We start from the raw sequence: 22,994 nt of genomic DNA on the forward strand, positions 1-22,994 counted from the left end.
TCTAATTGCACTGCTCAGATATGTGTAAATTCTAGGGATCTGAGGGGAACATTGCTACTTGCACCATTTTAATTTGCCAGGGGTTACTTACATGTTAAAATGGCCGACATGCAATGTGTCTGTTTAGACTCAGTCAGTCGCACTCTGACCTGCGCAACCTCCCAGTAGAAGTCAAGCATCTAATTTGGAATGAAGTTCCAGGCATTCTGAGTTGAAGATGCAGTCTTCCAGGTGGGATTTTAAACTGTACCTGTCCAGACAGCCATTGGAGACCTCCCCAGGCACTATTCAAAGAAGAACAGGGAGTTTCTTTCGACAATATTCCAATCTCACCCTAAAGCATTTTTTTAAAAAAGTTATTCAACTCAAATATTCTTGTTGTGTTAAAAACAAAATGACAGACAGCAGCAATCGAAAGGAAGGCTTGCATTTATATAGTGCCTTTCATGACCTTGGGACATCCCAAACATGTCTCATAGCCAAGAGTGTACTTTTGTGAAGTGTACTCAATGTACGCACAAAAAACTCCCATAAGCGGCACGGTGGCACAGTGGTTAGCACTGATGCCTTGCAGCGCCAGGGACCCAGGTTCAATTCCAGCCTCGGGTCACTGTCTTTGCACATTCTCCCCATGTCTAAGTGGGTTTTCTCCGGGTGCTCTGGTTTCCTCTCACAATCCAAAAAAAGAGTAGGTTAGGTGGATTGGCCGTGCTAAGTTGTCCCTTAGTGTCCAAAGATGTGCAGGTTAGGTGGATTGGCCATGCTAAATTGTCCCTTAGTGTCCAAAGATGTGCAGGTTAGGTGGGTTGACCATGCTAAATTGTCCCTTAGTGTCCAAAGATGTGCACATTAGGTGGGTTGACCAGACTAAATGTCGGGGGATTAGCAGGGTAAATATTTGGGGTTCCGGGAATAGGGCCTGGGTGGGGCCGTAGTCGGTGCAGACTCGATGGGCCAAAAGGCCTCCTTCTGCACTGTAGGGATTCCATGACCCTTAGTGGGGAATTTTCCTGTTCTGCCAGCCACGGGAATCGTAGTGGGGTGGGGTGCGTGCGCAAAGGTCTGTTGACCTTGGGCGGGATTTTCCAGTCTTGGGGTGAGCCTAGCTAGAAACCCCCCCCCCCCCCCCCTCCCCCAACCCTTACTGTCATGGGAATGAGCAGGGTAAATGTATAGGGTTATGGAGATAGGGCCTGGGTGGAATTGTTGTCAATGCAGACTCGATGGGCTGAATGGCCACATTCTGCACTGTAGGGATTCTATGATTCTATGCTCCGGTTTCCTCCCACAGTCCGAAAGACGTGCTGGTTCAGTGACTTGGCCATGCTAAATATCGGGTGAAGTCCCAAATTGGAGTCGACCTTGAGGACAGTCCAGTCTCGCCACAGAGGAGTGGCCTTGTGGCCTGGTTATTGAGGACAGCCAGTGTCCGAGAAACTGTGTCAACACTTCCAGGAGGAACCTTGGGAAGGAAGAACAAGTTGAAGGAACCCAGATGCGGGTAAGCGAATTTTCTCAAGGTTGATTCAAAGCCGCAGTTTAAATCGATTTAACTCACTGCTTCACTCTTTGGAATTCTATTTCAAAAACACCCATTTTATTCAAACAGTTCCAGTGTTGAAATCGGTTGCAACTGTTAGGTTTGGGGTTTAGATTGTTGGGGAAAGAGTAGGACAAGAGGGAGCTGTTTGGATGGCTCCTGGAGTGGGTCAGCACATGGATGAGGGGCCGAATGGTCACCTCCACTCTTATCGTCCGATTCTTTGTTTCTGGGGCTCGTGCTGACTGCGTCTCCATTCACCAACTTGTTAACCAGAGGACGGAACAACTGGGGGAAGACGGAGGAACTGTGGGTGGGGGGGGGGGGAGGGCGGTCGTGTCGCGTGTCCATCGCCTGGGATTCCACTGTTGCTGAAGGGGATTCATGGTGATGTGATTTTTGACTAAACGCAGAATCACATTGCCAGGGATTACCAGTTGGTGACAGGTCCTACATCGCTAACCCGAAAACCCAACATTGCTGCTCTCAGCGGGCGTGGGGGGGTGTGGTTCATTCCTTGGAGAAAGGGCGATAAGAATCAGGGATTTAATTTTGAGGAACGGTTTTGTCTCGAGTTGTTGTACGGATGTTCTGTTTCAGACCACGAGCCTTCACCTTGTGCGGGAGGGAGGTTTCAATAGGATGGAATGGGAATGGTTCTTTCCAATGGGCAGGAAACTCATTAGCCAGGGGGCCACAGGTTTGAGATCACTGGCAAATCATTTAGCCACAAATGTTGTTGTAACCTTGGCGTCCCCGGTGCATCAGTCGCTGAAAGTAAGCACGCAGGTACGGTAGGCAGTCAGGTAGGCAAGTGGTATGTTGGCCTTCATAGCGAGAGGATTTGCATATAGGCATAGGGGTGTTTTGCTGCAATTGTACAGGGCGATGGTGAGGCCACACCTGGAGTATTGTGTGCAGTTTTGGTGTCCTTATCTGAGGGAGGATGTCCTTGCAAAAGAGGGAGTGCAGCGAAGGTTTACCAGGCTGATTCCCGGGATGACAGGTCTCTCGTATGAGAATGGACTAAGCTGGTTAGGATTATATTCACTGGAGTTTAGAAGAGTGAGAGGGGATCGCATAGAAACTTATAAAATTCTAACACGGTTAGACAGGGTAGATTCAGAAAGAATGTTCCCGATGGTGGGGGAGTCCAGAACTAGGGGGTCATAGTTTGAGGATAAGGGATAAACCTTTTAGGACTGAAGTGAGGAGAAATTTCTTCACCCAGAGGGTGGAGAATGTGTGGAATTCACTCCCACAGAAAGTAGTTGAAGCCAAAATGTTGTGTGATTTCTAGAAGAAATTAGATATAGCTCTTGGGGCTGAAGGGATCAAGGGATATGGGGGGAAGGGGGGGGATCAGGATATTGAACTCGATGATCAGCCGTGATCAAAATGAACGGCGGAGGAGGCTCAAATGGCCTACTCCTGCTTCTATATTTCTATGTTTCTATGTAATGACCTCAATGAGGCCTGTGATGTACCAAGTGCTCATCCAGGTACTTTTTAAAGGATGTGAGGCCTCCACCACCCTCCCAGGCAGCGCATTCCAGACCGTCACCACCCTCTGGGTAAAAATGTTTTTCCTCACATCCCCCCCTAAACCTCCTGCCCCTCACCTTGAACCTATGTCCCCTCGTGACTGACCCTTCAACTAAGGGGGAAAGCTGCTCCTTATCCGTTCTGTCCACGCCCCTCATAATCTTGTACACCTCAAACCAGGTCACTCCTCAGTCTTTGCTCCAACAAAAACATTCCAAGCCTACCCAACCTCTCTTCATAACTTAAATGTTCCATCCCAGGCAGCATCCTGGTGAATCTCCTCTGCACCCCCTCCAGTGCAATCACATCCTTCCTATAATGTGGCGACCAGAACTGCACACAGTGCTCCAGCTGTGGCCTCACCAAAGTTCTATCCAACTCCAACATGACTTCCCTGCTTTTGTAATCTATGCTTCGATTGATAAAGGCAAGTGTCCCATATGCCTTTTTCACCACCCTATTTACCTGCCTTTCCGCCTTCAGAGCTCTGTGGACCAACTCGCCAAGGTCTCCTTGTTCCACAAAACGTCCTAGTGTCTTACCATTCATAGAATAATTCCTTGTCAAATTAATCCTTCCAAAGTGTATCACCTCACACTTTTCAGGGTTAAATTCCATCTGCCACTTATCTGCCCATTTGACCATTCCATGTATATCTTCTTGTAGCCCAAGACACTCCGCCTCTCTGTTAACCATCCAGCCAATCTTTGTGTCATCCGCAAACTCACTAATCCTACCCCCCCCACATAGTTATTGATGTCATTTATATAAATGATGAATAACGGGGCCTAACACCCTGTGGTAAGCCACTGGACACTGGCTTCCAGCAACTAAAGCAGCCATTTGTCATCACCCTCTGTCTCCTACAACTGAGCCAATTTTGAATCCACTTTATCAAATCCCTCTGTATCCCATCCCTTCTTTATAAGTTTCCCATGTGGGTCCTTGTCGAAGGCTTTGCTGAAATCCACATAAACTACATCAACTGCACTACCCTCATCTGCACACCTGGTCACCTCCTCAAAAAATTCAATCAAATTTGTTAGGCATGACCTCCCCCCGACAAAGTCATGCTGACTATCTCTGATCAGACTTTGCCTCTCCAAGTGGAGATAGATTCTCTCCTTCAGAAGTTTCTCTGATAGTTTCCCTACCACTGACGTGAGATTCACCGGTCTGGAGTTCCCTGATTTATCTCTACGATCCTTCTTAAATAGCGGAACCACATTAGCTGCTCTCCAGTTGTCTGGCACCTCCCCCCGTGGCAAGGGAGGAATTGAGAATTTGGGTCAGAGCCCCTGCAATCTCCTCCCTCGCCTCCCAAAGCAGCCTAGGGCACTGCTGCCTCACAGCGCCAGGGACCCGAGTTCCATTCCCGGCTTGGGTCACTGCCTGTGCGGAGTCTGCATGTTCTCCCCATGTCTGTGTGGGTTTCCTCTGGATGCTCCAGTTTCCTCCCACAGTCCGAAAGACGTGCTGGTTAGGGTGCATTGGCCCGTGCACCAGGATGATAGGGAGTGGGATAGCTTGATCTTGGTTTCAGATAAAGCTCGGCACAACATCGTGGGCTGAAGGGCCTGTTCTGTGCTGTACTGTTCTATGTTCTATGTAAATTCTCCCTCAGTGTGCCCGAACAGGACTGTGGCGACTAGGGGATTTTCACAGTAACTTCATTGCAGAGTTAATGTAATCCTACTTCTGACACTAATAAATAAATTTTCAAAATTCCAGCGCAACTTTCAAAAGGTAATTAAGCCTCAACTTAGAAAGGAACTGTGTGATATATGTATGTTGGGGGTGCCCCTTTAAGAGGGCAGGTCAGGTGACCCCTGGAGGATTAGCTCAGTTCTGCACCTACCGCCGAAGGAACCACGAGGTAGGCTTGGTAACTTGAACGCTGGGAGCTCTTTATTGTAGGTGTGGACTGTCCTACAGTCAGGTCTTAGACTGCACACCCGGGTCCCACACTAGGAGGAGCCAGGGGTCATCTAACCCACGCTCTTAAAGGGGTAGTACGCACCCCAAACCCCCAACGTACATATATCACAGGAACCCATTTGACAGGCCAATGGGGGAAGAGCAGGGGAAGCGAGCCTCATTGGCTAGCGCTTCTCAAGAGCCAGCATAGTTGGATGGGCCACATGGCCTCCTCCAGCGGGCGGTCAGGTTTCTGTGTTTCTCAGACTGAACGGTTGAATGAATTTGAGAGATTGTCATTGTATTCAGAAAGTTAGGAAGAGGCAGTTTAACATCATCGCCAAACCCAGTCCTGGGCATGGGGCAGAGCAGGAAGAATCCATTACTTATTTGCCATCAGTGCCACAAGTCAGCTTACATTAACACTGCAGTGAAGTTACTGTGAAAATCCCCCAGTCGCCACACTCCTGTTTGGGTACACTGAGGGAGAATTTAGCACGGCCAATGCACCCTAACCAGTACGTCTTTTTATCTGTGGGAGGAAACCGGAGCAAGGAAACCCACGCAGACACGGGGAGAACGTGCAAACTCCGCGCAGACAGTGACCCAAGCCGGGAATCGAACCCGGGTCCCTGGCGCTGTGAGGCAGTAGTGCTAACCACTGTGCCACCGTGGCACCCATGGTTCAGGCCATTGGTTGGCCACTGATGAGCACTGGTCAGAAAGCTGAGTGATTATTGTGGCCGGGTTCCCACGGGAGTTCAAGACAGTGGGGACTTTGCCACTGTTGGGAATGTGCTTAGAAGTTTCCAGATGACCCGGTTCAAGCCAGGTCAAGCTTCAGTGGAACGACGGGCCGAATGTTTCCCTGATGGTGCTGGACGCTGAGTGGCCGGGCTGAGATCCTCGATCCCCATTCCACCCCGAGTTCCCTATCCCAGCCACTGCCAAGGGGAGTCGAGCTGAGGTCAGCCAGTCCCCGGGGGAAGGGAAGCTTTCGGGGGAATTCCCCAGGGAGAAGCCCTGGTGCAAACCTGTTGGGGCTGGACATGGTGAAAAGGGAAGGTGAGAAACTGGAGAGGGAGGGGGAGGGGGGGTAGTGGAGGGGGGGGGGGGGGGGGTGAAGGGGGAGTGGGGGTGGAGTGGGGGAGTGCAGGGGGGGAAGGAGGATGACATATTTGACACAACATGAGAATCTCACAGCGGGAATATTAAGAAAGAAATTCTTGAGTGAGAAAATGTCACTGTTGTAAATGGTTCCTCAGGGATGGACCAAACATCTCTCTCTAACCAGGAAGAACAGAGAGATTGTCGTGGTAACGCATTGGCCTGCTCTCTCTCTCTCCCTCTCTCTCCTCTCTCTCTCTCTCCCTCTCCTCTCTCTCTCTCTCTCTCTCCCTCTCCTCTCTCTCCTCTTTCTCTCTCTCTCTCTCCCTCTCCTCTTTCTCTCTCTCTCTCTCTCTCCCTCTCTCTCCTCTCTCTCTCTCTCTCTCTCTCCCCACCCCTCTCTCTCCTCTTTCTCTCTCTCTTTCTCTCCCTCTCTCTTTCTCTCCCTCTCCTCTCTCTCTCTCTCTACCCTCTCCTCTGTCTCTCTCTCTCTCTCTCTCTCCCCACCCCTCTCTCTCTCGCTCTCGCTCTCTCTCTCTCCCTCTCCTCTCTCTCTTTCTCTCTCTCTCTTTCTCTCTCTACCCTCTCCTCTGTCTCTCTCTCTCTCTCTCTCTCTCCCCACCCCTCTCTCTCTCCCTCTCGCGCTCTCTCTCTCCCTCTCCCCTCTCTCTTTCTCTCTCCCTCTCCTCTCTCTCTTTCTCCTCTCTCTCTCTCTACCCTCTCCTCTGTCTCTCTCTCTCTCTCCCTCTCCTCTCTCTTTCTCCTCTCTCTCTCTATCTCTCTATACCCTCTCCTCTGTCTCTCTCTCTCTCTCTCTCCCCACCCCTCTCTCTCTCTCTCTCTCGCGCTCTCTCTCTCCCTCTCCTCTCTCTCTTTCTCCTCTCTCTCTCTCTCTCCCTCTCTCTCCTCTCTCTTTCTCTCTCCCTCTCCTCTCTCTCTTTCTCCTCTCTCTCTCAACCCTCTCCTCTGTCTCTCTCTCTCTCTCTCTCCCCCCACCCCTCTCTCTCTCGCTCTCTCTCTTGCTCCAGCCAGCACGCTGTGGTACAGGGCTTAGCTAACTTGTGAACAGAGTTGTAACTGTCTCCTTGTTCACAGTGGCTAAGTTCCGCACCTCACGGGCAAACATCGACGCAGCGAGGGAGAGACTTGCTCTCGAGCCACCGTTGGTGGGCTTCCGACTCCGCTAGTTTGCTCACTGAATGGCGACCGGGTGATTTCTGCTCTTGGCCAGAGGAGGGTGTGAAGAGGGAACAAGAGATTGCAGAAAACTGGACAAAACAGATTAAATGGATCTTCAGTAGGAAGCGATGTTTTGTGGTTTGTTCTGGGGGACCCGGGTTCGAATCCCGCCGCGGCAGAGGGTGGAATTTGAATTCAATTAAAAATATCTGGAATTAAGAATCTACTGATGTCCATTGTCGATTGTCGGGAAAACCCATCTGATTCACGAACGTCCTTCAGGGAAGGAAATCTGCCGTCCTTACCCGGTCTGGCCTACATGTGACTCCAGACCCACAGCAATGTGGTTGGCTCTCAACTGGAGGCAGCACGGTGGCACAGTGGTTAGCACTGCTGCCTCGCAGCGCCAGGGACCCGGGTTCGATTCCCGGCTTGGATCACTCTCTGAGTGGAGTTTGCACATTGTCCCTTTGTCTGCGTGGGTTTCCTCCCACATGCCAAAGATGTGTGGGTTAGGTTGATTGGCCATGCTAAATTGACCCTAGTGTCAGGGGGATTAGCAGGGTAAATATGTGGGGTTATGGGAATGGTGGTCTGTGCAGGCTCGATGGGCTGAATGGCCTCCTTCTGCACTGTAGGGATTCCATGCCCTCTGAAATAGCCTGGCACGGCACTCAGTTCAAGGGCAACTCAGAATAGGGATGGGCAATAAATGCTGGCCCATCCAGTGATGCCCATGTCCCATGAAAGAATTTTTTAAAAAACCTCTACGATTGTCAACTGTGACTAAATGTGTTCCTGAAGGTTCTACCACATGACTTGCTCCCACACTCCAGCCATTAGTCAGCCTTGTGACATACGGCCTTCCAATTGGAAAGCAGAATGATTCATTATCCAATTGGATGTTGCTTGGCTGTTAGTCAAACAGCCTATCTTTTCCCCCATCTTTAACATTTCTATGTCTATTAAAGAGGAAAGTTCAAAGAAAATGACAAAAAAAAGATATTTTTTTAACATCCCTGTGATTTTTCTCCAGAGTCGCACACAGCAGTATCCCAGAGATTCAGCTCCAGTTCATGGAGACTCCAGGCCAATCCTAGAGGGGTTGGCAAACCCCAGCATCCTCTGTAGGCCGACACTCACTTGGCTTCCCTTTGCTCTGTCAGCACTGCCCCAAGGCGTGTACTAGAGGCAGACTCAATCCCTGTCCAAAGGGAATTGGATAGTTAACTGGAGCAAGGAACACTTGCAGGGCAAGGAAGACCGGGGAGTGTGACGAGGTGAGCCTTTCTGGCACACAGACCACACGGATGCAAAAGGCTGAATGGCCTCTTTCTGTTGTGTTATCATTCCGAGGATGCAGGATTCCGCTGCGTGAAGATTGACCAATGAAACATACCATTGCAGTTTGGATCTTAAGAGAGTCACATAATCCATTGAATCCTTACAGTGCAGGAACAAGACATTTGGCCCATCAAGTCTGCACTGACTCTCTGAAAAAGCATCCTACCCAGGCCCTCCCTCTACCCTAACCCCATAACCCTGTGCATTTAGCATGGCCAATCCACCTAACCTACATATCTTTGGACACTAAGGGACAATTTAGCATAGCCAAACCACCTAACCTATGCATCCTTGGACACTAAGGGGCAATTTAGCATGGCCAATCCCCCTACCCTACACATCTTTGGACACTAAGGGGCAATTTACCACAGCCAATCCACCTAACCTACATATCTTTGGACACTAAGGGACAATTTAGCATGGCCAAACCACCTAACCTATGCATCCTTGGACACTAAGGGGCAATTTAGCATGACCAATCCACCTAACCCGCACATCTTTGGACACTAAGGGGCAATTTAGCACAGCCAATCCACCTAACCTACACATCTTTGGATACTAAGGGGCAATCAAGCATGACCAATCCACCTAACCTGCACATCTTTGGACTGTGGGAGGAAACCACAGCACCCGGAGGAAACCCATGCAGACACGGGGAGAACGTGCAGACTCCACTCAGACAGTGACCCAAGGCCAGAATTGAACCCGGGTCCCTGGCGCTGTGAGGCAGCAGTGCTAACCACTGTGCCACCGTGCCGCCCATTTAACAACAATAGTGATAAGATTGAACCTTTGGATAACCTTTCTCTCCTTTCATTCCCGCAGATGGACAACCCCTCAGGTTTCCACAGTAAATGCAGTGAACACTGTGGCTAACAGCTACACCACAGCAAGCAAGTTCCAGCTTTGGGTCTTAGTCTCTGCTAAGCTGATCTTAGATAGGGAATAGGTAAGGATGTCAAAGCCTACCGACCAGGGAGAAGAGGATGAGAGTTCCTGTCCTTCATTTATCCAATGATTCACCCCCTCAGCACCATGCCTGAAGAGTGTACGCATGTGTTTCGGATGTTGGCACACCCCCCTCAATTTGGAAGGTCCCAGCGTGACCTTGTGACATTGGATCACTCATGACGGTTGTGCCCACTTGTGCCATGCCCGTATCCCGACAAGAACCAGTGACCTTTTAGGACCCCTACAGTGCAGAAGGAGGCCATTTGGCCCATCGAGTCTGCACCGACCACCATCCCACCCAGGCCCTATCCCTGTAACCCCGCATATTTACCCCACTAATCCCGCTCACCTATCCATCCCAGGACACTAAGGGGCAATTTAGCATGGTCAATGCACCCTAACCCGCACATCTTTGGACTGTGGGAGGAAACTGGAGCACCCGGAGGAAACCCACGCAGACATGGGGACCATAAGACCATAAGACATAGGAGCAGAATTAGGCCACTCGGCCCATCGAGTCTGCTCCGCCATTCAATCATGGCTTATATTTTTCTCATCCCCATTTTCCCCATAACCCTTGATCCCCTTATTAATCAAGAACCTATCTATCTCTGGAGAACGTGCAGGCAGTGAACCAAGCCGGGAATCAAACCCGTGTCGCTGGAGGGAGGGGGGAGGAGGAGGGACATTGCCAACCAAGTCAGGAAGGGAGACGTTAGCCAGAACTTTCCAGCCATTCACACCGGCGGTATCTTCCAGTCCCGCTGACGGTGTGGCCCCACCGTGGGTTTCCCAGCGGCGAAGGGTGCGTTCAACACTAAACCCTGTCGATAACGAAGGGATCTTCAGTCCCACCGCCAGCCAATGGCGCGCCACCATCAAGTCTACTCTGCCATTTAATCCTGGCTGATTTGTTTTTCAACCCCATTCCTCTCGCATTTTCCCCGTAACCTTTGATCGCCTCACCAATCAAGAACCTATCAATCTCTGTCTTAAATACTCAATGACCCGGCCTCCTCTGTGGCAATGAATTCCACAGATTCCCCACCCTCTGACTGAAGAAAGTCCTCTTCATCTCGGTTCTAAAGGGTCGTCCCTTTACTCTGAGGCTGTGCCCTCGAATCCCAGCCTCTCCAACTAATGGAAACATCTTCCCCACGTCCACTCCATCCAGGCCTTTTCAGTATTCATTGAAACTTACAGAACTGTAGCACAGTGGGTTAGCACTGCTGCCTCACAGCGCCAGGGACCCGGGTTCGATTCCCAGCTTGAGTCACTGTTTGCACGTTCTCCCCGTGTCTGCGTGGGTTTCCTCTGGTTTCCTCCCACAGTCTGAAAGACGTGCTGGTTCGATGGATTGGCCACGCCAAATTCTCCCTCAGTGTACCCGAACAGGTGCCGGAGTGTGGCGACTAGGTGGATTTTCAAAGTAACTTCATTGCAGTGTTAATGGAAGTCCACTTGTGACTAATAAACAAACTTTTTTTTTCAACTGAAAGCATGATGTCCATTATATTGCTTCAGTAACAATTAGAGGACACCAGTTACAGACGACATGGCGCCGACAAAATCCTGCAGAGAAACATATGATTAAAATACATTTCTTAAAGGCACAGTACCCTCACGAAGGTCAGGAAAGGGGGCTGAATGATTTCAAGAGAAGAATGGCAATGTTTCCATCCTTTCATTTCCGAGATGTTCTTTTATTCAGGTTCCACGTTTTCATCCATGGTTACTTCATTTGATGGATTCCGACTGTGGCTATTCTCCGAGAACGAGTTGGACTCTACCTCCCGTGCCTACTGAACTGATTAGCAGTTGATACCACACACACTGGCTCAGTTCAGCAGGAACAGGAGTTCAGCGCCATTTTCAACCGGGAACCACTTCATACCGCAAGCGCCGGACGCCGCCGCAATGAGTTGGTCGCCACCGACGATACCACGTGATGATGTCCAGTCCCATTCGTGAGAATTAGGTTTGATCGAGGGAGCCAAGCGTTATTCTCCTCGCTGCCGAGGGCGTTAAGGAGGGGGAGATTTGATCGAGGTGTTCGGAAAGGAGGAGGGGTCTTGGTCGAGCCAAACCGCAGTTTCCACTGGCAAGGACTGATTTAAGATCATCGGCAAAAAAAGGGACCAGAGTGGGGGAGGGGAGGAGAATTTATTTTGCGCAGGGAGATAGTTGTAGAGGTTTACAGCATGGAAACAGGCCCTTCAGCCCAACTTGTCCATGCCGCCCAATTTTTAAAGCCCGAAGCTAGTCCTAATTGCCCGCATTTGGCCCATAAACGAATGGTCTAGTTGGACCAATGAGCGGCACAGGCTTGGAGGGCCGAAGGGCCTGTTTCCTGTGCTGTACTGTTCTTTGTTCTTTGTTCTTTATCCCTCTGTACCCATCTTACCCATGTAACTGTCTAAATAGAGTCACAGAGGTTTACAGCATGGAAACAGGCCCTTCGGCCCAACTTGTCCATGCCGCCCTTTTTTTTAAAACCCCTAAACTAATCCCAATTGCCCGCATCTGGCCCATATCCCTCTATACCCATCGTACCCATGTAACTGTCTAAATGCTTTTTAAAAGATAAAATTGTACCCGCCTCTACTACACCCTCTGGCAGCTCATTCCAGACACTCACCACCCTCTGTGTGAAAAAATTGCCCCTCTGGACACTTTTGCATCTCTCCCCTCTCACCTTAAAACAGCTGGAATGGTTGGTCAGTGGAAGCAGATTCAACCATAATTTTATCATTGGATAAAGGCAGGAAAAAACTGCGCAGACCTATTTGGGAATGAGTGGATGACAGGGACTAATTGGACGTCTCATTGGAATAGTTAGAACCAGTATGATCGGGCGGCCCGCTGGCATAGTGGTTAGCCCTGCTGGCTCACAGCGCCAGGGACCCAGATTCAATTCCAGCCTTGGGTGTCCCTGTCTGGGTGGAGTTTGCACGTTCTCCCCGTGTCTGCATGGGTTTCCTCCGGGTGCTCCGGTTTCCTCCCACACTCCAAAGATGTGCAGGTTAGATGGATTGACCATGCTAAATTGCCCCTTAGTGTCCAAAGATGTGTAGATTAGGTGGATTGGCCATGCTAAATTGCCCCTTAGTGTCCAGAGATGCGCAGGTTAGGTGGATTGGCCATGCTAAATTGCCCCTTAGTGTCCAGAGATGCGCAGGTTAGGTGGATTGGCCATGCTAAATTGCCTGTTGGTGTCCAAGGATGTGCAGGTTAGGTGGATTGGCCATGCTAAATTGCCTGTTGGTGTCCAAGGATGTGCAGGTTAGGTGGATTGGCGGGGTAAGCACGTAGGGTTGCAGGGGTGAGCCTGGGTGGGAAGCCCTATTGGAGAGTGGGTGTGGATGTGATGGGCCGGATTGCATGATTCTACACGATGGTTTTGGTGGGACACTGCTTGTGTCGTTTGTGCTGTTCTGATAGTACCACAGCGACCGTGGTGTTTTTCCACAGATTTTAGTTCCACGCTGGGGCACGCACCCGGGGTAATGGGTTAGAGCTACTATTTCCTGTTCATCTGCGGATCACTTGAGATGAAAGATCACGCGACGGTCCTGCCACAAACGCTTTCACTCAGCAGTGCACGGAATAACATTGGAATAGATGGGAAAGAATGGCTTCTGATGAGGTAACGTCCAGGTCCCAGCGTCAGCCTCCTGTTGGTCTTCGCGTTCAGCTGGTTTCTCCTCTGTTTCTGAGCTCCACAATATCATCTCGCCGTGTTATGCTTTTGAGACAGAGGTTGATAGATTCTTGCCAGGCAAGGGAATCAAAAGTTATCTTGGGTTAGTTGGCAGTGTGAAACGCAGAACACACATTGAGTTAAGGGTGGCACAGTGGCACAGTGGTTAGCACTGTTGCCTCACAGCTCCAGGGACCCGGGTTCGATTCCCAGCTTGGGTCACTGTCTGTACGGAGTCTGCACATTCTCCCCGTGTCTGCGTGGGTTTCCTCTGGGTGCTCCAGCTTCCTCCCACATCCAAAGATGTGCAGGTTAGGTGGATTGGCCATGCTAAATTGCCCCTTAGTGTCCCAAGATGGGCAGATTAGGTAGATTGGCCATGCTCAATTGCCCCTTAGTGTCCCAAAATGGGCAGATTAGGTGGATTGGCCATGGTAGATTGACCCTTAAGGGGGAACTTTCCCATCCCGCCTGCCACGGTAATCATAACCGGTGGGGAGAGCGGATGATACAAAGATTCGTTGACCTCAGGTGGGGCTTTCTAGTTGTTTGGAGAGCGTGACCGGAAAATCCTGGCATTAGTGTCCAAAGATGTGTAGGTTAGGTGGATTGGCCATGCTAAATTGTCCCTTAGTGTCCAAAGATGTGCGGGTTAGGTGGATTGGCCATGCTAAATTGTCCCTTAGTATCCAAAGGTGTGCGGGTTAGGTGAGTTGGCCATGGGAAATTGCCCCTTAGTGCCCCAAGATGTATGGGTTAGATGGATTGGCCATGCTAAATTGCCTCTTAGAGTCCAAAGATGAGTAGATTAGGTGGATTGGCCATGCTAAATTGTCCCTTAGTGCCCAAAGATGTGCGGGTTAGGTGGATTGCCTATGCTAAATGTGCGGGGTTACAGGGATAGGGCTGGGAAGAGGGCCTGGGTAAGATGCTCTGTCAGAGAGTCCGTGCAGACTCAATGGGCCGAATGGCCTCTTCTGCACAGTAGGCATTCTATGATATGATCAGCCGTGATCTTATTGAAGGGGCGGAGCAAGCCTGAGGGGCCGAATGGCCTATTTCCGCTCCTATTTTGTGTATTTGTATGTTGTAACCGTGACAGGAACATTGCTTAACAAAAGAGACCTTGTAGTTGCTCGCTCTCTGGTGGGAGATGGTTTGGTTGCGTGATATCACGCGAGTGGTGGAGATGAAGGTTCTGGAATGTTCTCTCTCGTGACCTCATCACGCATTAGTGACTTGCATTTTGGAAGGTCCCGGGAGGAACCCTCTTGGGGGGGGGGGGAACCGCCAGCAGTCCTCCGACCACACTTTGGGAAGTGCTGGAGTAAGAAGGTCTTTAAGATAACTAAAATGACCAAGTTTCCATTGGCTCACCCACCATATCACCCTCTTCATCAGGGCAGCCAATGTTTGCTCTCCTTACTCTTCATTCGCTCCTTTATGTGAAGAACTTTACGATAACTGTCTTCAGTTTGTCTTTGCCCTGTTTGAGTTTATCATTCCTGGGACATGGGCGTCGCTGGCCGGGCCAGCATTTATTACCCATCTCTAGTTGCCCTTGGAGGGCAGTTGAGAGTCAACCACATTGCTGTGGCTCTGGAGTCACATGTAGGCCAGACTGGGTAAGGATGGCAGATTTCCTTCCCTAAAGGGGCATCAGTGAACCAGATGGGTTTTTCCAACAATCGACAATAGTTTCATGGTCATCAGTAGATTCTTAATTCCAGATTTTCTTTATTGAATTCAAATTCTACCATCTGCTGTGGTGGGATTCGAACCCCGATCCCCAGAGCATTAGCTGAGTATCTGGATTAATAGTCCAGATAATATCACGAGGCCCTCGCCTCCCCTAAGAGGTGAATTGTAGTGCTCTGTTTAAATGGTTTGACTTACTTCACTGTCTTTTGATTGAAGATTGCAATAAAATGTTGTAAAAATCACCTTGATTTTGGTTGTGTTTTCTGATAGATTTGATTTGCACTCATTCAGATAACACGAAGGCCCAAACTCAGGGGGAGATACACACACAGGCTTCTTCAATCGAATGCACATTCCCTTAAACCAGACTCTTAAATCTGCAGAAGCTCCTTCTCTCCTTCTCTCCATCTCTTTCTCTCTCTCTCTCTTCCCCCCCCCGCTTTCATTCGTTTAGTTTATTCACTGCACACCGTTAATTCCTAATGTGCCCGACCAACTTAGTTAATTTTTAGTTTACCTTATTTATTACTGTCACAAGTAGGCTTACATTAACACCACAATGAAGTTACTGTACAGTTGCCACACTCCGGCGCCTGTTCGGGTACACTGAGGGAGAATTTAGCATGAACAATGCAGCTAATCAGCACGTCTTTCAGACTGTGGGAGGAAACCGGAGCACCCGGAGGAAACCCACGCCGACACGGGGAGAACGTGCAGACTCCACACAGACAGTGGCCCAAGCCGGGAATTGAACCCGGGTCCCTGGCGCTGTGAGGCAGCAGTGCTAACCACTGTGCCACCATGCCTCTTAGCTTAGTATCCCATCTCCCTTTTAACCTGTAAACAATATCCTAGAGATATCTGGTGGCACAGTGGTTAGCGCTGCTGCCTCACAGTGCCAGGGACCCGGGTTTGATTCCCGGCTTGGGTCACTGTCTGTGTGGAGTTTGCACATTCTCCCCATGTCTGCGTGGGTTTCCTCCGGGTGCTCCGGTTTCCTCCTACAGTCCAGAGATGTGCAAGTTAGGTGGATTGGCCGTCCTAAATTGCCCCTTAGTGTCAGGGGGACTAGCTAGGGTAAATACGTGGGGTTATGGGGATAGGGACTGGGTGGGATTGTGATCAGTGCAGACTCGATGGGCTGAATGGCCTCCTTCTGCACTGGCCTATGATTCCATATCTTTAACTGGACCATGACTTATAGCTCCCATGTGCCTTGTGTGGTAAATATGGGTTTTCTGTAGGATGTATGTAGTCACACGGTAGTAGACTCGGAGAGAACACAACGATTTACGGAGGAATTTGACAACTAAGAGGCTGAGACAGGGGGACTTTGGGATTTAACGAGGGGGTGGAGTGGAGTGTGAGAGTTACGTATACTTGGGTGACGCATCATAGGTTACCCAGTCCTCCTGAAACTTGGGATGGCCTCACAACAACAACTTGCATTTATGTAACGCAAGTAAGGTGCACAATCAGGCAGGAATTGACACCAATCCACATAGCTGGATAGGAGGTCACATCAAAGGTCAAAGTGGTAGACTTTGAGAAGCATCAAAAAGGAGGAGGGAAAGCTAGTGAGGTATGAGAAGGGAGTTTTCGTGCTTGGAGCCTAGATAATTGAAAGCACCCCTCCCCCACACCTCCACCGCCCCCCCACCCCCCCACCCCCACAATGGCTAAACGCTGAAAATCAGAATTAGAGGAACAAAGCTTGTTTAAAATCAGGGAGGAATTTCTCAGGCCTCCACAAGCACAAACCTCCCATCTCCAGAAGTAAAGATTGCTAATGATCGAGCGGGAGATTCGGGGGGAGGGGCGGGGGGGTGGGGGAAGGGGGGAGGGGGGTGCGGGGGAGGCGGTGGTGTGGATGGGAGGGTGGAGCAGGACCTTGGCACATACAAGCATCAACAAACCCTCGAATTTTAATTTATTGAACAAGGTGGCTGCCCCACCCATCTCCATAACGACCGTCATTGGGTTCCAAAAGGAATTCTTTATCCAAGATATCCACTTATATAAAAATGTTCCACATTTACATCGGTGATAGTAAGAAGTCTCACAAAACCAGGTTAAAGTCCAACAGGTTTATTTGGGATCACGAGCTTTCGGAGCGCTGCTCCTTCTTGCACTCACCTGATGAAGAAGCAGCGCTCCGAAAGCTCGTGACTCCAAATAAACCTGTTGGACTTTAACCTGGTGTTGTGAGACTTCTTACTGTGCCCACCCCAGTCCAACGTCGGCATCTCCACATCATTACATCAGTGACGGGCAACCTAGGCTAGTGAGTGAGCAGCATGAGTGGCCCTCCTTCTCAGTTGGCCGCAAGATTGAAATGGGGCTTGTTCACTCACCGTGACCCCATGAATAAGATTAAATACATTTAACACGCTGAATATTTCATAATGAGTTGTAGAAAATACTTCATCATTTATATATTAATAGAGCTCTCATCAACTTCAAAGGGAAAAACAAAAGAAATATTGACGCTTTGGACACAGAGGGAGCACGGTTAGAGAGGGAGGACTGCTCTCACAGTTTATTTATTAGTCATAAGTAAGGCTTACATTAACACTGCAATGAAGTTACTGTGAAATTCCCCTAGTCACCTGTTCCGGTCAATGCACCTAACCCACACGTCTTTCAGACTGTGGGAGGAAACCAGAGAACCCGGAGGAAACCCACACAGACACGGGGAGAACGTACAAACTCCACGTGGACAGTGACCCAAGCTGGGAATCGAACCCGGGTCCCTGGCGCTGTGAAGCAGCAGTGCTAACCACTGGGCTACCATGCCACACAACCAATGTTGTGAGCAATTAGCACGCACCTCACTTCACTCGCCCTTGCTCTACGTGCAAATCGCTTCAGTCACACCGGTAGGAAAAAAACTACATGGAAGGGAATCAGCGGAATGTGGCAACCCTGTGCGCAGGAAACGGTCAACACAATGTCTCGTGGGGGCTGCTGTCAGAACTCAGATGGGCCCATGTGAACCCCCCCCCAGGTTGCCCACCACTGGTTTAGACGTTTTGTCTATCTCACAAGCAATGGGGTTGAGTCGCAAACTGCTCACATGGACAATTTCGAATGGGCAACAAATATTGGCATTGAGATTACGCACATTGTTGAAATATGGGTTCTTCAGGTGTTTCAGTGCGGAGACCTGTATGTTTGAACATGTAACATTTAGCCCTAAACTATTTACAGATTCTACAGTGTTGCTACCATGCGGGTAGGCTGCTGTAGAATTTCATTTGATTTATTATTGTCACATGTATTAGTATACAGTGAAAAGTATCATAGAATCACAGAAACCCTACAGTACAGAAATAGGCCATTCGGCCCATCGAGTCTGCACCGACCACGATCCCACCCAGGCCCTACCCCCAATATCCCTACATATTTTACCCACTAATCCCTCTAATCCATGCATCGCAGGACACTAAGGGGCAATTTTAGCATGACCAATCAACCTAACCCGCACATCTTTGGACTGTGGGAGGAAACCGGAGCAACCAGAGGAAACCCACGCAGACACGAGGAGAATGTGCAAACTCCACACAGACAGTGGCCCAAGCCGGGAATCGAACCCAGGTCCCTGGAGCTGTGAAGCAGCAGTGCTAACCACTGTGCTACCGTGCTGCCCACTGCTTGGTATGGCTCCTGCTCTTTCCAAGACCGTATTGTTTCTTGTGCGCTATACAGACAAAACATACCATTCATAGTAGGGGAGAAGGAAAGGAGAGAGTGCAGAATGTAGTGTTACAGTCATAGCTAGGGTGTAGAGAAAGATCGACTTAATATAAGGTAGGTCCATTCAAAAGTTTGACGGCAGCAGGGAAGAAGCTGTTCTTGAGTCGGTTGGTACGCGACCTCAGACTTTTGTATCTTTTTCCCGACGGAAGAAGGTGGAAGAGAGAATGTCCGTGGTGCGTGGGGTCCTTGATTATACTGGCTGCTTTGCCGAGGCAGCAGGAAGTGTAGACAGAGTCAATGAATGGGAGGCTGATTTGTGTGATGGACTGGGCTTCGTTCACGACCCTTTGTAGTTTCTTACGGTCTTGGACAGAGCAGGAGCTGATGGAGTGGATATCTGCTCTCAAACAGGGTGTCTCTGTGCCCTGTTTGAGAGCAGATTTCCACTCCATCTGACGAAGGAGCAGCGCTCCGAAAGCTAATGGCATTTGCTACCAAATAAACCTGTTGGACTTTAACCTGGTGTTGTTAAAACTCTTGCTGTGTTTACCCCAGTCCAACGCCGGCATCTCCACATCGTGGAAGGACCAGGACAGGTTGTTGGTGATCTGGACGCCTAGAGATCTGAAGCTTTCTTTCTGAGTCTATTACCATGTGACTACATACATCATACGGTGGCAATCCCCAGTCCCACACCACGTTAACCCTTGCTTCGCCGGACACCTTCACATGACAATGGCATGCACACAATGCCACAACAAACACATCCCACGAAAGAACAAAAAAAAGCACAAAATTCTCCAGGTGGGCTTTCTGCTGACCCCAATTTCACGCTGGATTGGGCCAGGCCTTGACCAGCCTGCTTGCTCTTGCCCCGGTCGAGTCCCTCCAGCGAGCCAACTTTTGACTACTTAAAGGCCGCGCCATGCCCAACTTTAATTTTTGGGGATGATATGGGAGGGAGCGGGCGAATATAAAGCGGGTTCAGTCCTCAGGTGGGAAGGATGTGAGGAAGCGCCTTCAACAGGGGCTCCATTTTAACTTCAAATGCTCCGCCTCCCCCTCCCTTAAGGCCTGGTGACCACAGGAGATCCTCTCTCCCCACCCACCCCTCCTCTCCCAACCACCTCCCCTCCACCCCCCCCCCCCCCCCCCCCCCCCCCACCGGCCTCTCCACCAACACCCAAATCCATCTCCATCCAGGAGTAGATCCCGAACTTCCGTCCAAGCTTGGAGGTTGACTTTTGGAGGTCGCAGGTTACTTTGACACTGAGGGGAAGTGGATGACGCTGTCAATGCCGGTTGCTTTCTGGGTGTGGCGATGTTCTGCTGTGTGAGCTCGCAGGGTTAAACTGTGTGACTGGTGAAAAACTATACCTTTCTTTGCTTTTTCACAGAATCTGATGAATGTTGGCAGGTTGGACGTCGCGTGATAAATCTGGCAGCTGTCTGAAAGGAATCGATGTATTTCTTGTCAGGTTAATTGAACGTGTTGGAGAAACCTCCTCTGCCTTGGGCTGTTCTTTCTCTTTAGCTTTGCTCCAGAAAGCACCTGAAGAAAACAGCAGTCCTCCCTCTCTAATCGTTAATCACAGCGACACACAAGATAAAAAACAATTACATCACTTGTACTGGCGTGAGAAGTCATTTTTCATCTCTATCTCTCTATCTTTATCTCTTTCCATCTCTCATGTGTCTCTGTCTCTCTTTCTCTCTTTGTCTCTCACTATCTCTCTGTCTCTCTTTCCATCTCTCTGTCTCTCTTTCTCTTTCTATCTCTCTCCCTGTCTCGCTATCTCTCTTTCCATCTCTGTCTCGCTCACACCACCTCTCTATCACTCTCCATCTCTCTATATATTTCTCTATCTCATCTCTCTCTCTATCTTTCTGTCTCCCTCCATCTCTCTCTCGCTCTACCTCTCTCTCCATCCCTCTATATATCTCTCGATATCCATCTCTGTCTCTCTATCTCTCTCTCTCTCTATCTCTCCAACTCCCTCCATCTCTCTCTCCCTCTCTCTCTATCTCTCTCTCCATCTCTCTATCTATCTATGTCCATCTCTTTCTCTATATATCTCTCTTCATCTGTCGCTCCATCTTTCTCTCTCTCTATCTTTATCTCTTTCCATCTCTCTCTTTCTCTCTCTCACTATCTATCTCTTTCTCTCTATCTTTTTCCATCTTTGTCTCTATCTCTCTTTCTATCTCTCTCTCTCTGTCTCTCTATCTCTCTCTCTATCTCACACCATCTCTCCATCACTCTGCCTCTCTCCATCTCTCTATATCTCTCTATCTATCTCCATCTCTCTCTCCAACTCTCTCTCTCTCTCTGTCTCCCTCCATCTATCTCTCTCTCCATCTATATCTTTGTCTCTATATCTCTCTCTCTATCTCTCCAACTCCCTCCATTTCTCCATCTCTCTATCTATAACCATCTCTTTCTCTATATATCTCTCTGTTCATCTCTCTCTCTTCATTGCTCTATCTATCTCTTTCCAACTTCCTCCATTTCTCTCTCTTTACCTCTCTCTTTCTCTCTCCATCTCTCTCTCTCTCTCCATCTCTCTCTTTCCATTTCTCTATCTCTGTCTCTCCATTTCTCTTCATCTCTCTACCTGTCTCTCCATCTCTCTGCCTCTCTCTCTCCATCTCTCTATCTCTCTCTCTCCATCCCTTGCGCTCTCTCTCCATTTAAGCTGTTGGGTAAACTCAGCAATCCTGGCAGCTTCTGTTGAGAGAGAAACAGAGCAAATGTTCAATGTCTATGACCTTTTGTCGTAACTGGAGAAGATAGGGATAGTATTGAGCCATTCCAGTGGCCAGGGGAAGCGGTTTGTAACTGGAGGTGGAGAATCATTCATTCCGTTTCTTGCCACAGATTTTTCCTGACCGGCTGAACATTCCCTCTTTTTACTTCACTTTTCCAGCATCCACTCTTTTTTCCTGTATTTTGCAGTCTCACACAACATTGGCCATTCGGCCCGACTGCAACCCAAGCCCCTCGGTTCACCTTGCTTCATCTCATCAACATGTTCCTTCCTCACATTCCATTCTCGCTCATGTCTTTACTGCATATCTTTTTAAAGTTTTTTATTATTGCCGCAAGTAGGCTGACATTAACTCTGCAATGAAGTTACTGTGAAAATCCCCTAGTCCCCACACTCCTGTTCAGGGACACTGAGGGAGAATTTAGCATGGCCAATGCGCCCTAACCAGCACGTCTTTCGGACTGTGGGAGGAAACCGGAGGAAACTCACGCAGACACTGGGAGAACGTGCAGACTCCGCACAGACAGTGACCCAAGCCGGGAATCGAACACGCGTCTCTGGCGCTGTGAAGCAGCAGTGCTAACCACAGTGCTACTGTGCCGCCCTAACTAAACTAAAAAACCTTCTGCCCTTCCTCAGTCCCTCATCCCTCTATTCCCTCCCTATTCATGGACCCATTCAGATGCCTCTTAAATGTTGCTGATGTGTCCGCTTCCACCACCTCCTCTGGCAGCGCGTTCCAGGCACCCACCACTCTCTGCGTGAAAAACTTCCCCCGCACATCTCCCATAAACTTCTCCCCTCTCACCTTGAACCTGTGCCCCCCCGTGTAATTGACACTTCCATCCTGGGGAAAAAGCCTCTGACTATCCACCCTGTCTATGCCTCTCACAATTATGTAGACCTCGATCAGGTCTCCCCTCAGCCTCTGTCTTTCCAGTAGAAACAATCTTAGTTTATCCAACCTGTCCTCACAGTCAACACCCTCGAGACCAGGTGACATCCTGGTGAACCACATTGCTGTGGATCTGGAGTCACATGTCGGCCACGCCAGGTAAGGATGGCAGATTTCCTTCCCTGAAGGACATTAGTGAACCAGATGGGTTTTACAACAACCGTTTCATGATCATTCAACTTTTAATTCCAGACTTTTATCAGATGCGGCACAGTGGCACAGTAGTTAGCACTGCTGCCTCACAGTGCCAGGGATCCAGGTTCAATTCCGACCTTGTCTGTGTGGAGTCTGCACGTTCTCCCCGTGTCTGCGTGGGTTTCCTCCAGGTGCTCCGGTTTCCTCCCACAATCCAAAGATGTGAGAGTTAGGTTGGTTGGCCATGCTAAATTGCCCCTTAGTGTCAGGGGGATTAGCAGGGTAAATATGTAGAGTTATGGGGATAGGGCCTGGGTGGGATTGTGGTCAGTGCAGACTCGATGGGCTGAATGGCCTCCTTCTGCACTGTACGAAATCTATGATTCTATAAATTCCGTGGTGGGATTCGAACCCGGGTCCCCGTAGCATTACCCGGGGTCTCAGGATTACTAG

The 22,994-nt window shown here is 49.6% G+C and overlaps 1 long non-coding RNA gene across 1 annotated transcript; it reads left to right on the plus strand.

Moving 5' to 3' along the window:
- Positions 1-1,310: 1,310 nt before the first annotated feature.
- On the plus strand, positions 1,311-15,212 carry LOC144486891 (uncharacterized). The gene is made up of 3 exons (XR_013496350.1): positions 1,311-1,520; positions 9,474-9,581; positions 13,055-15,212. It is a non-coding gene; the product is annotated as an uncharacterized LOC144486891 (long non-coding RNA).
- The last annotated feature ends 7,782 nt before the right edge of the window (positions 15,213-22,994 follow it).

This window comes from Mustelus asterias, unplaced genomic scaffold, assembly GCF_964213995.1.
Source record: "Mustelus asterias unplaced genomic scaffold, sMusAst1.hap1.1 HAP1_SCAFFOLD_505, whole genome shotgun sequence".
NCBI classification, from domain to species: Eukaryota; Metazoa; Chordata; class Chondrichthyes; order Carcharhiniformes; family Triakidae; genus Mustelus; species Mustelus asterias.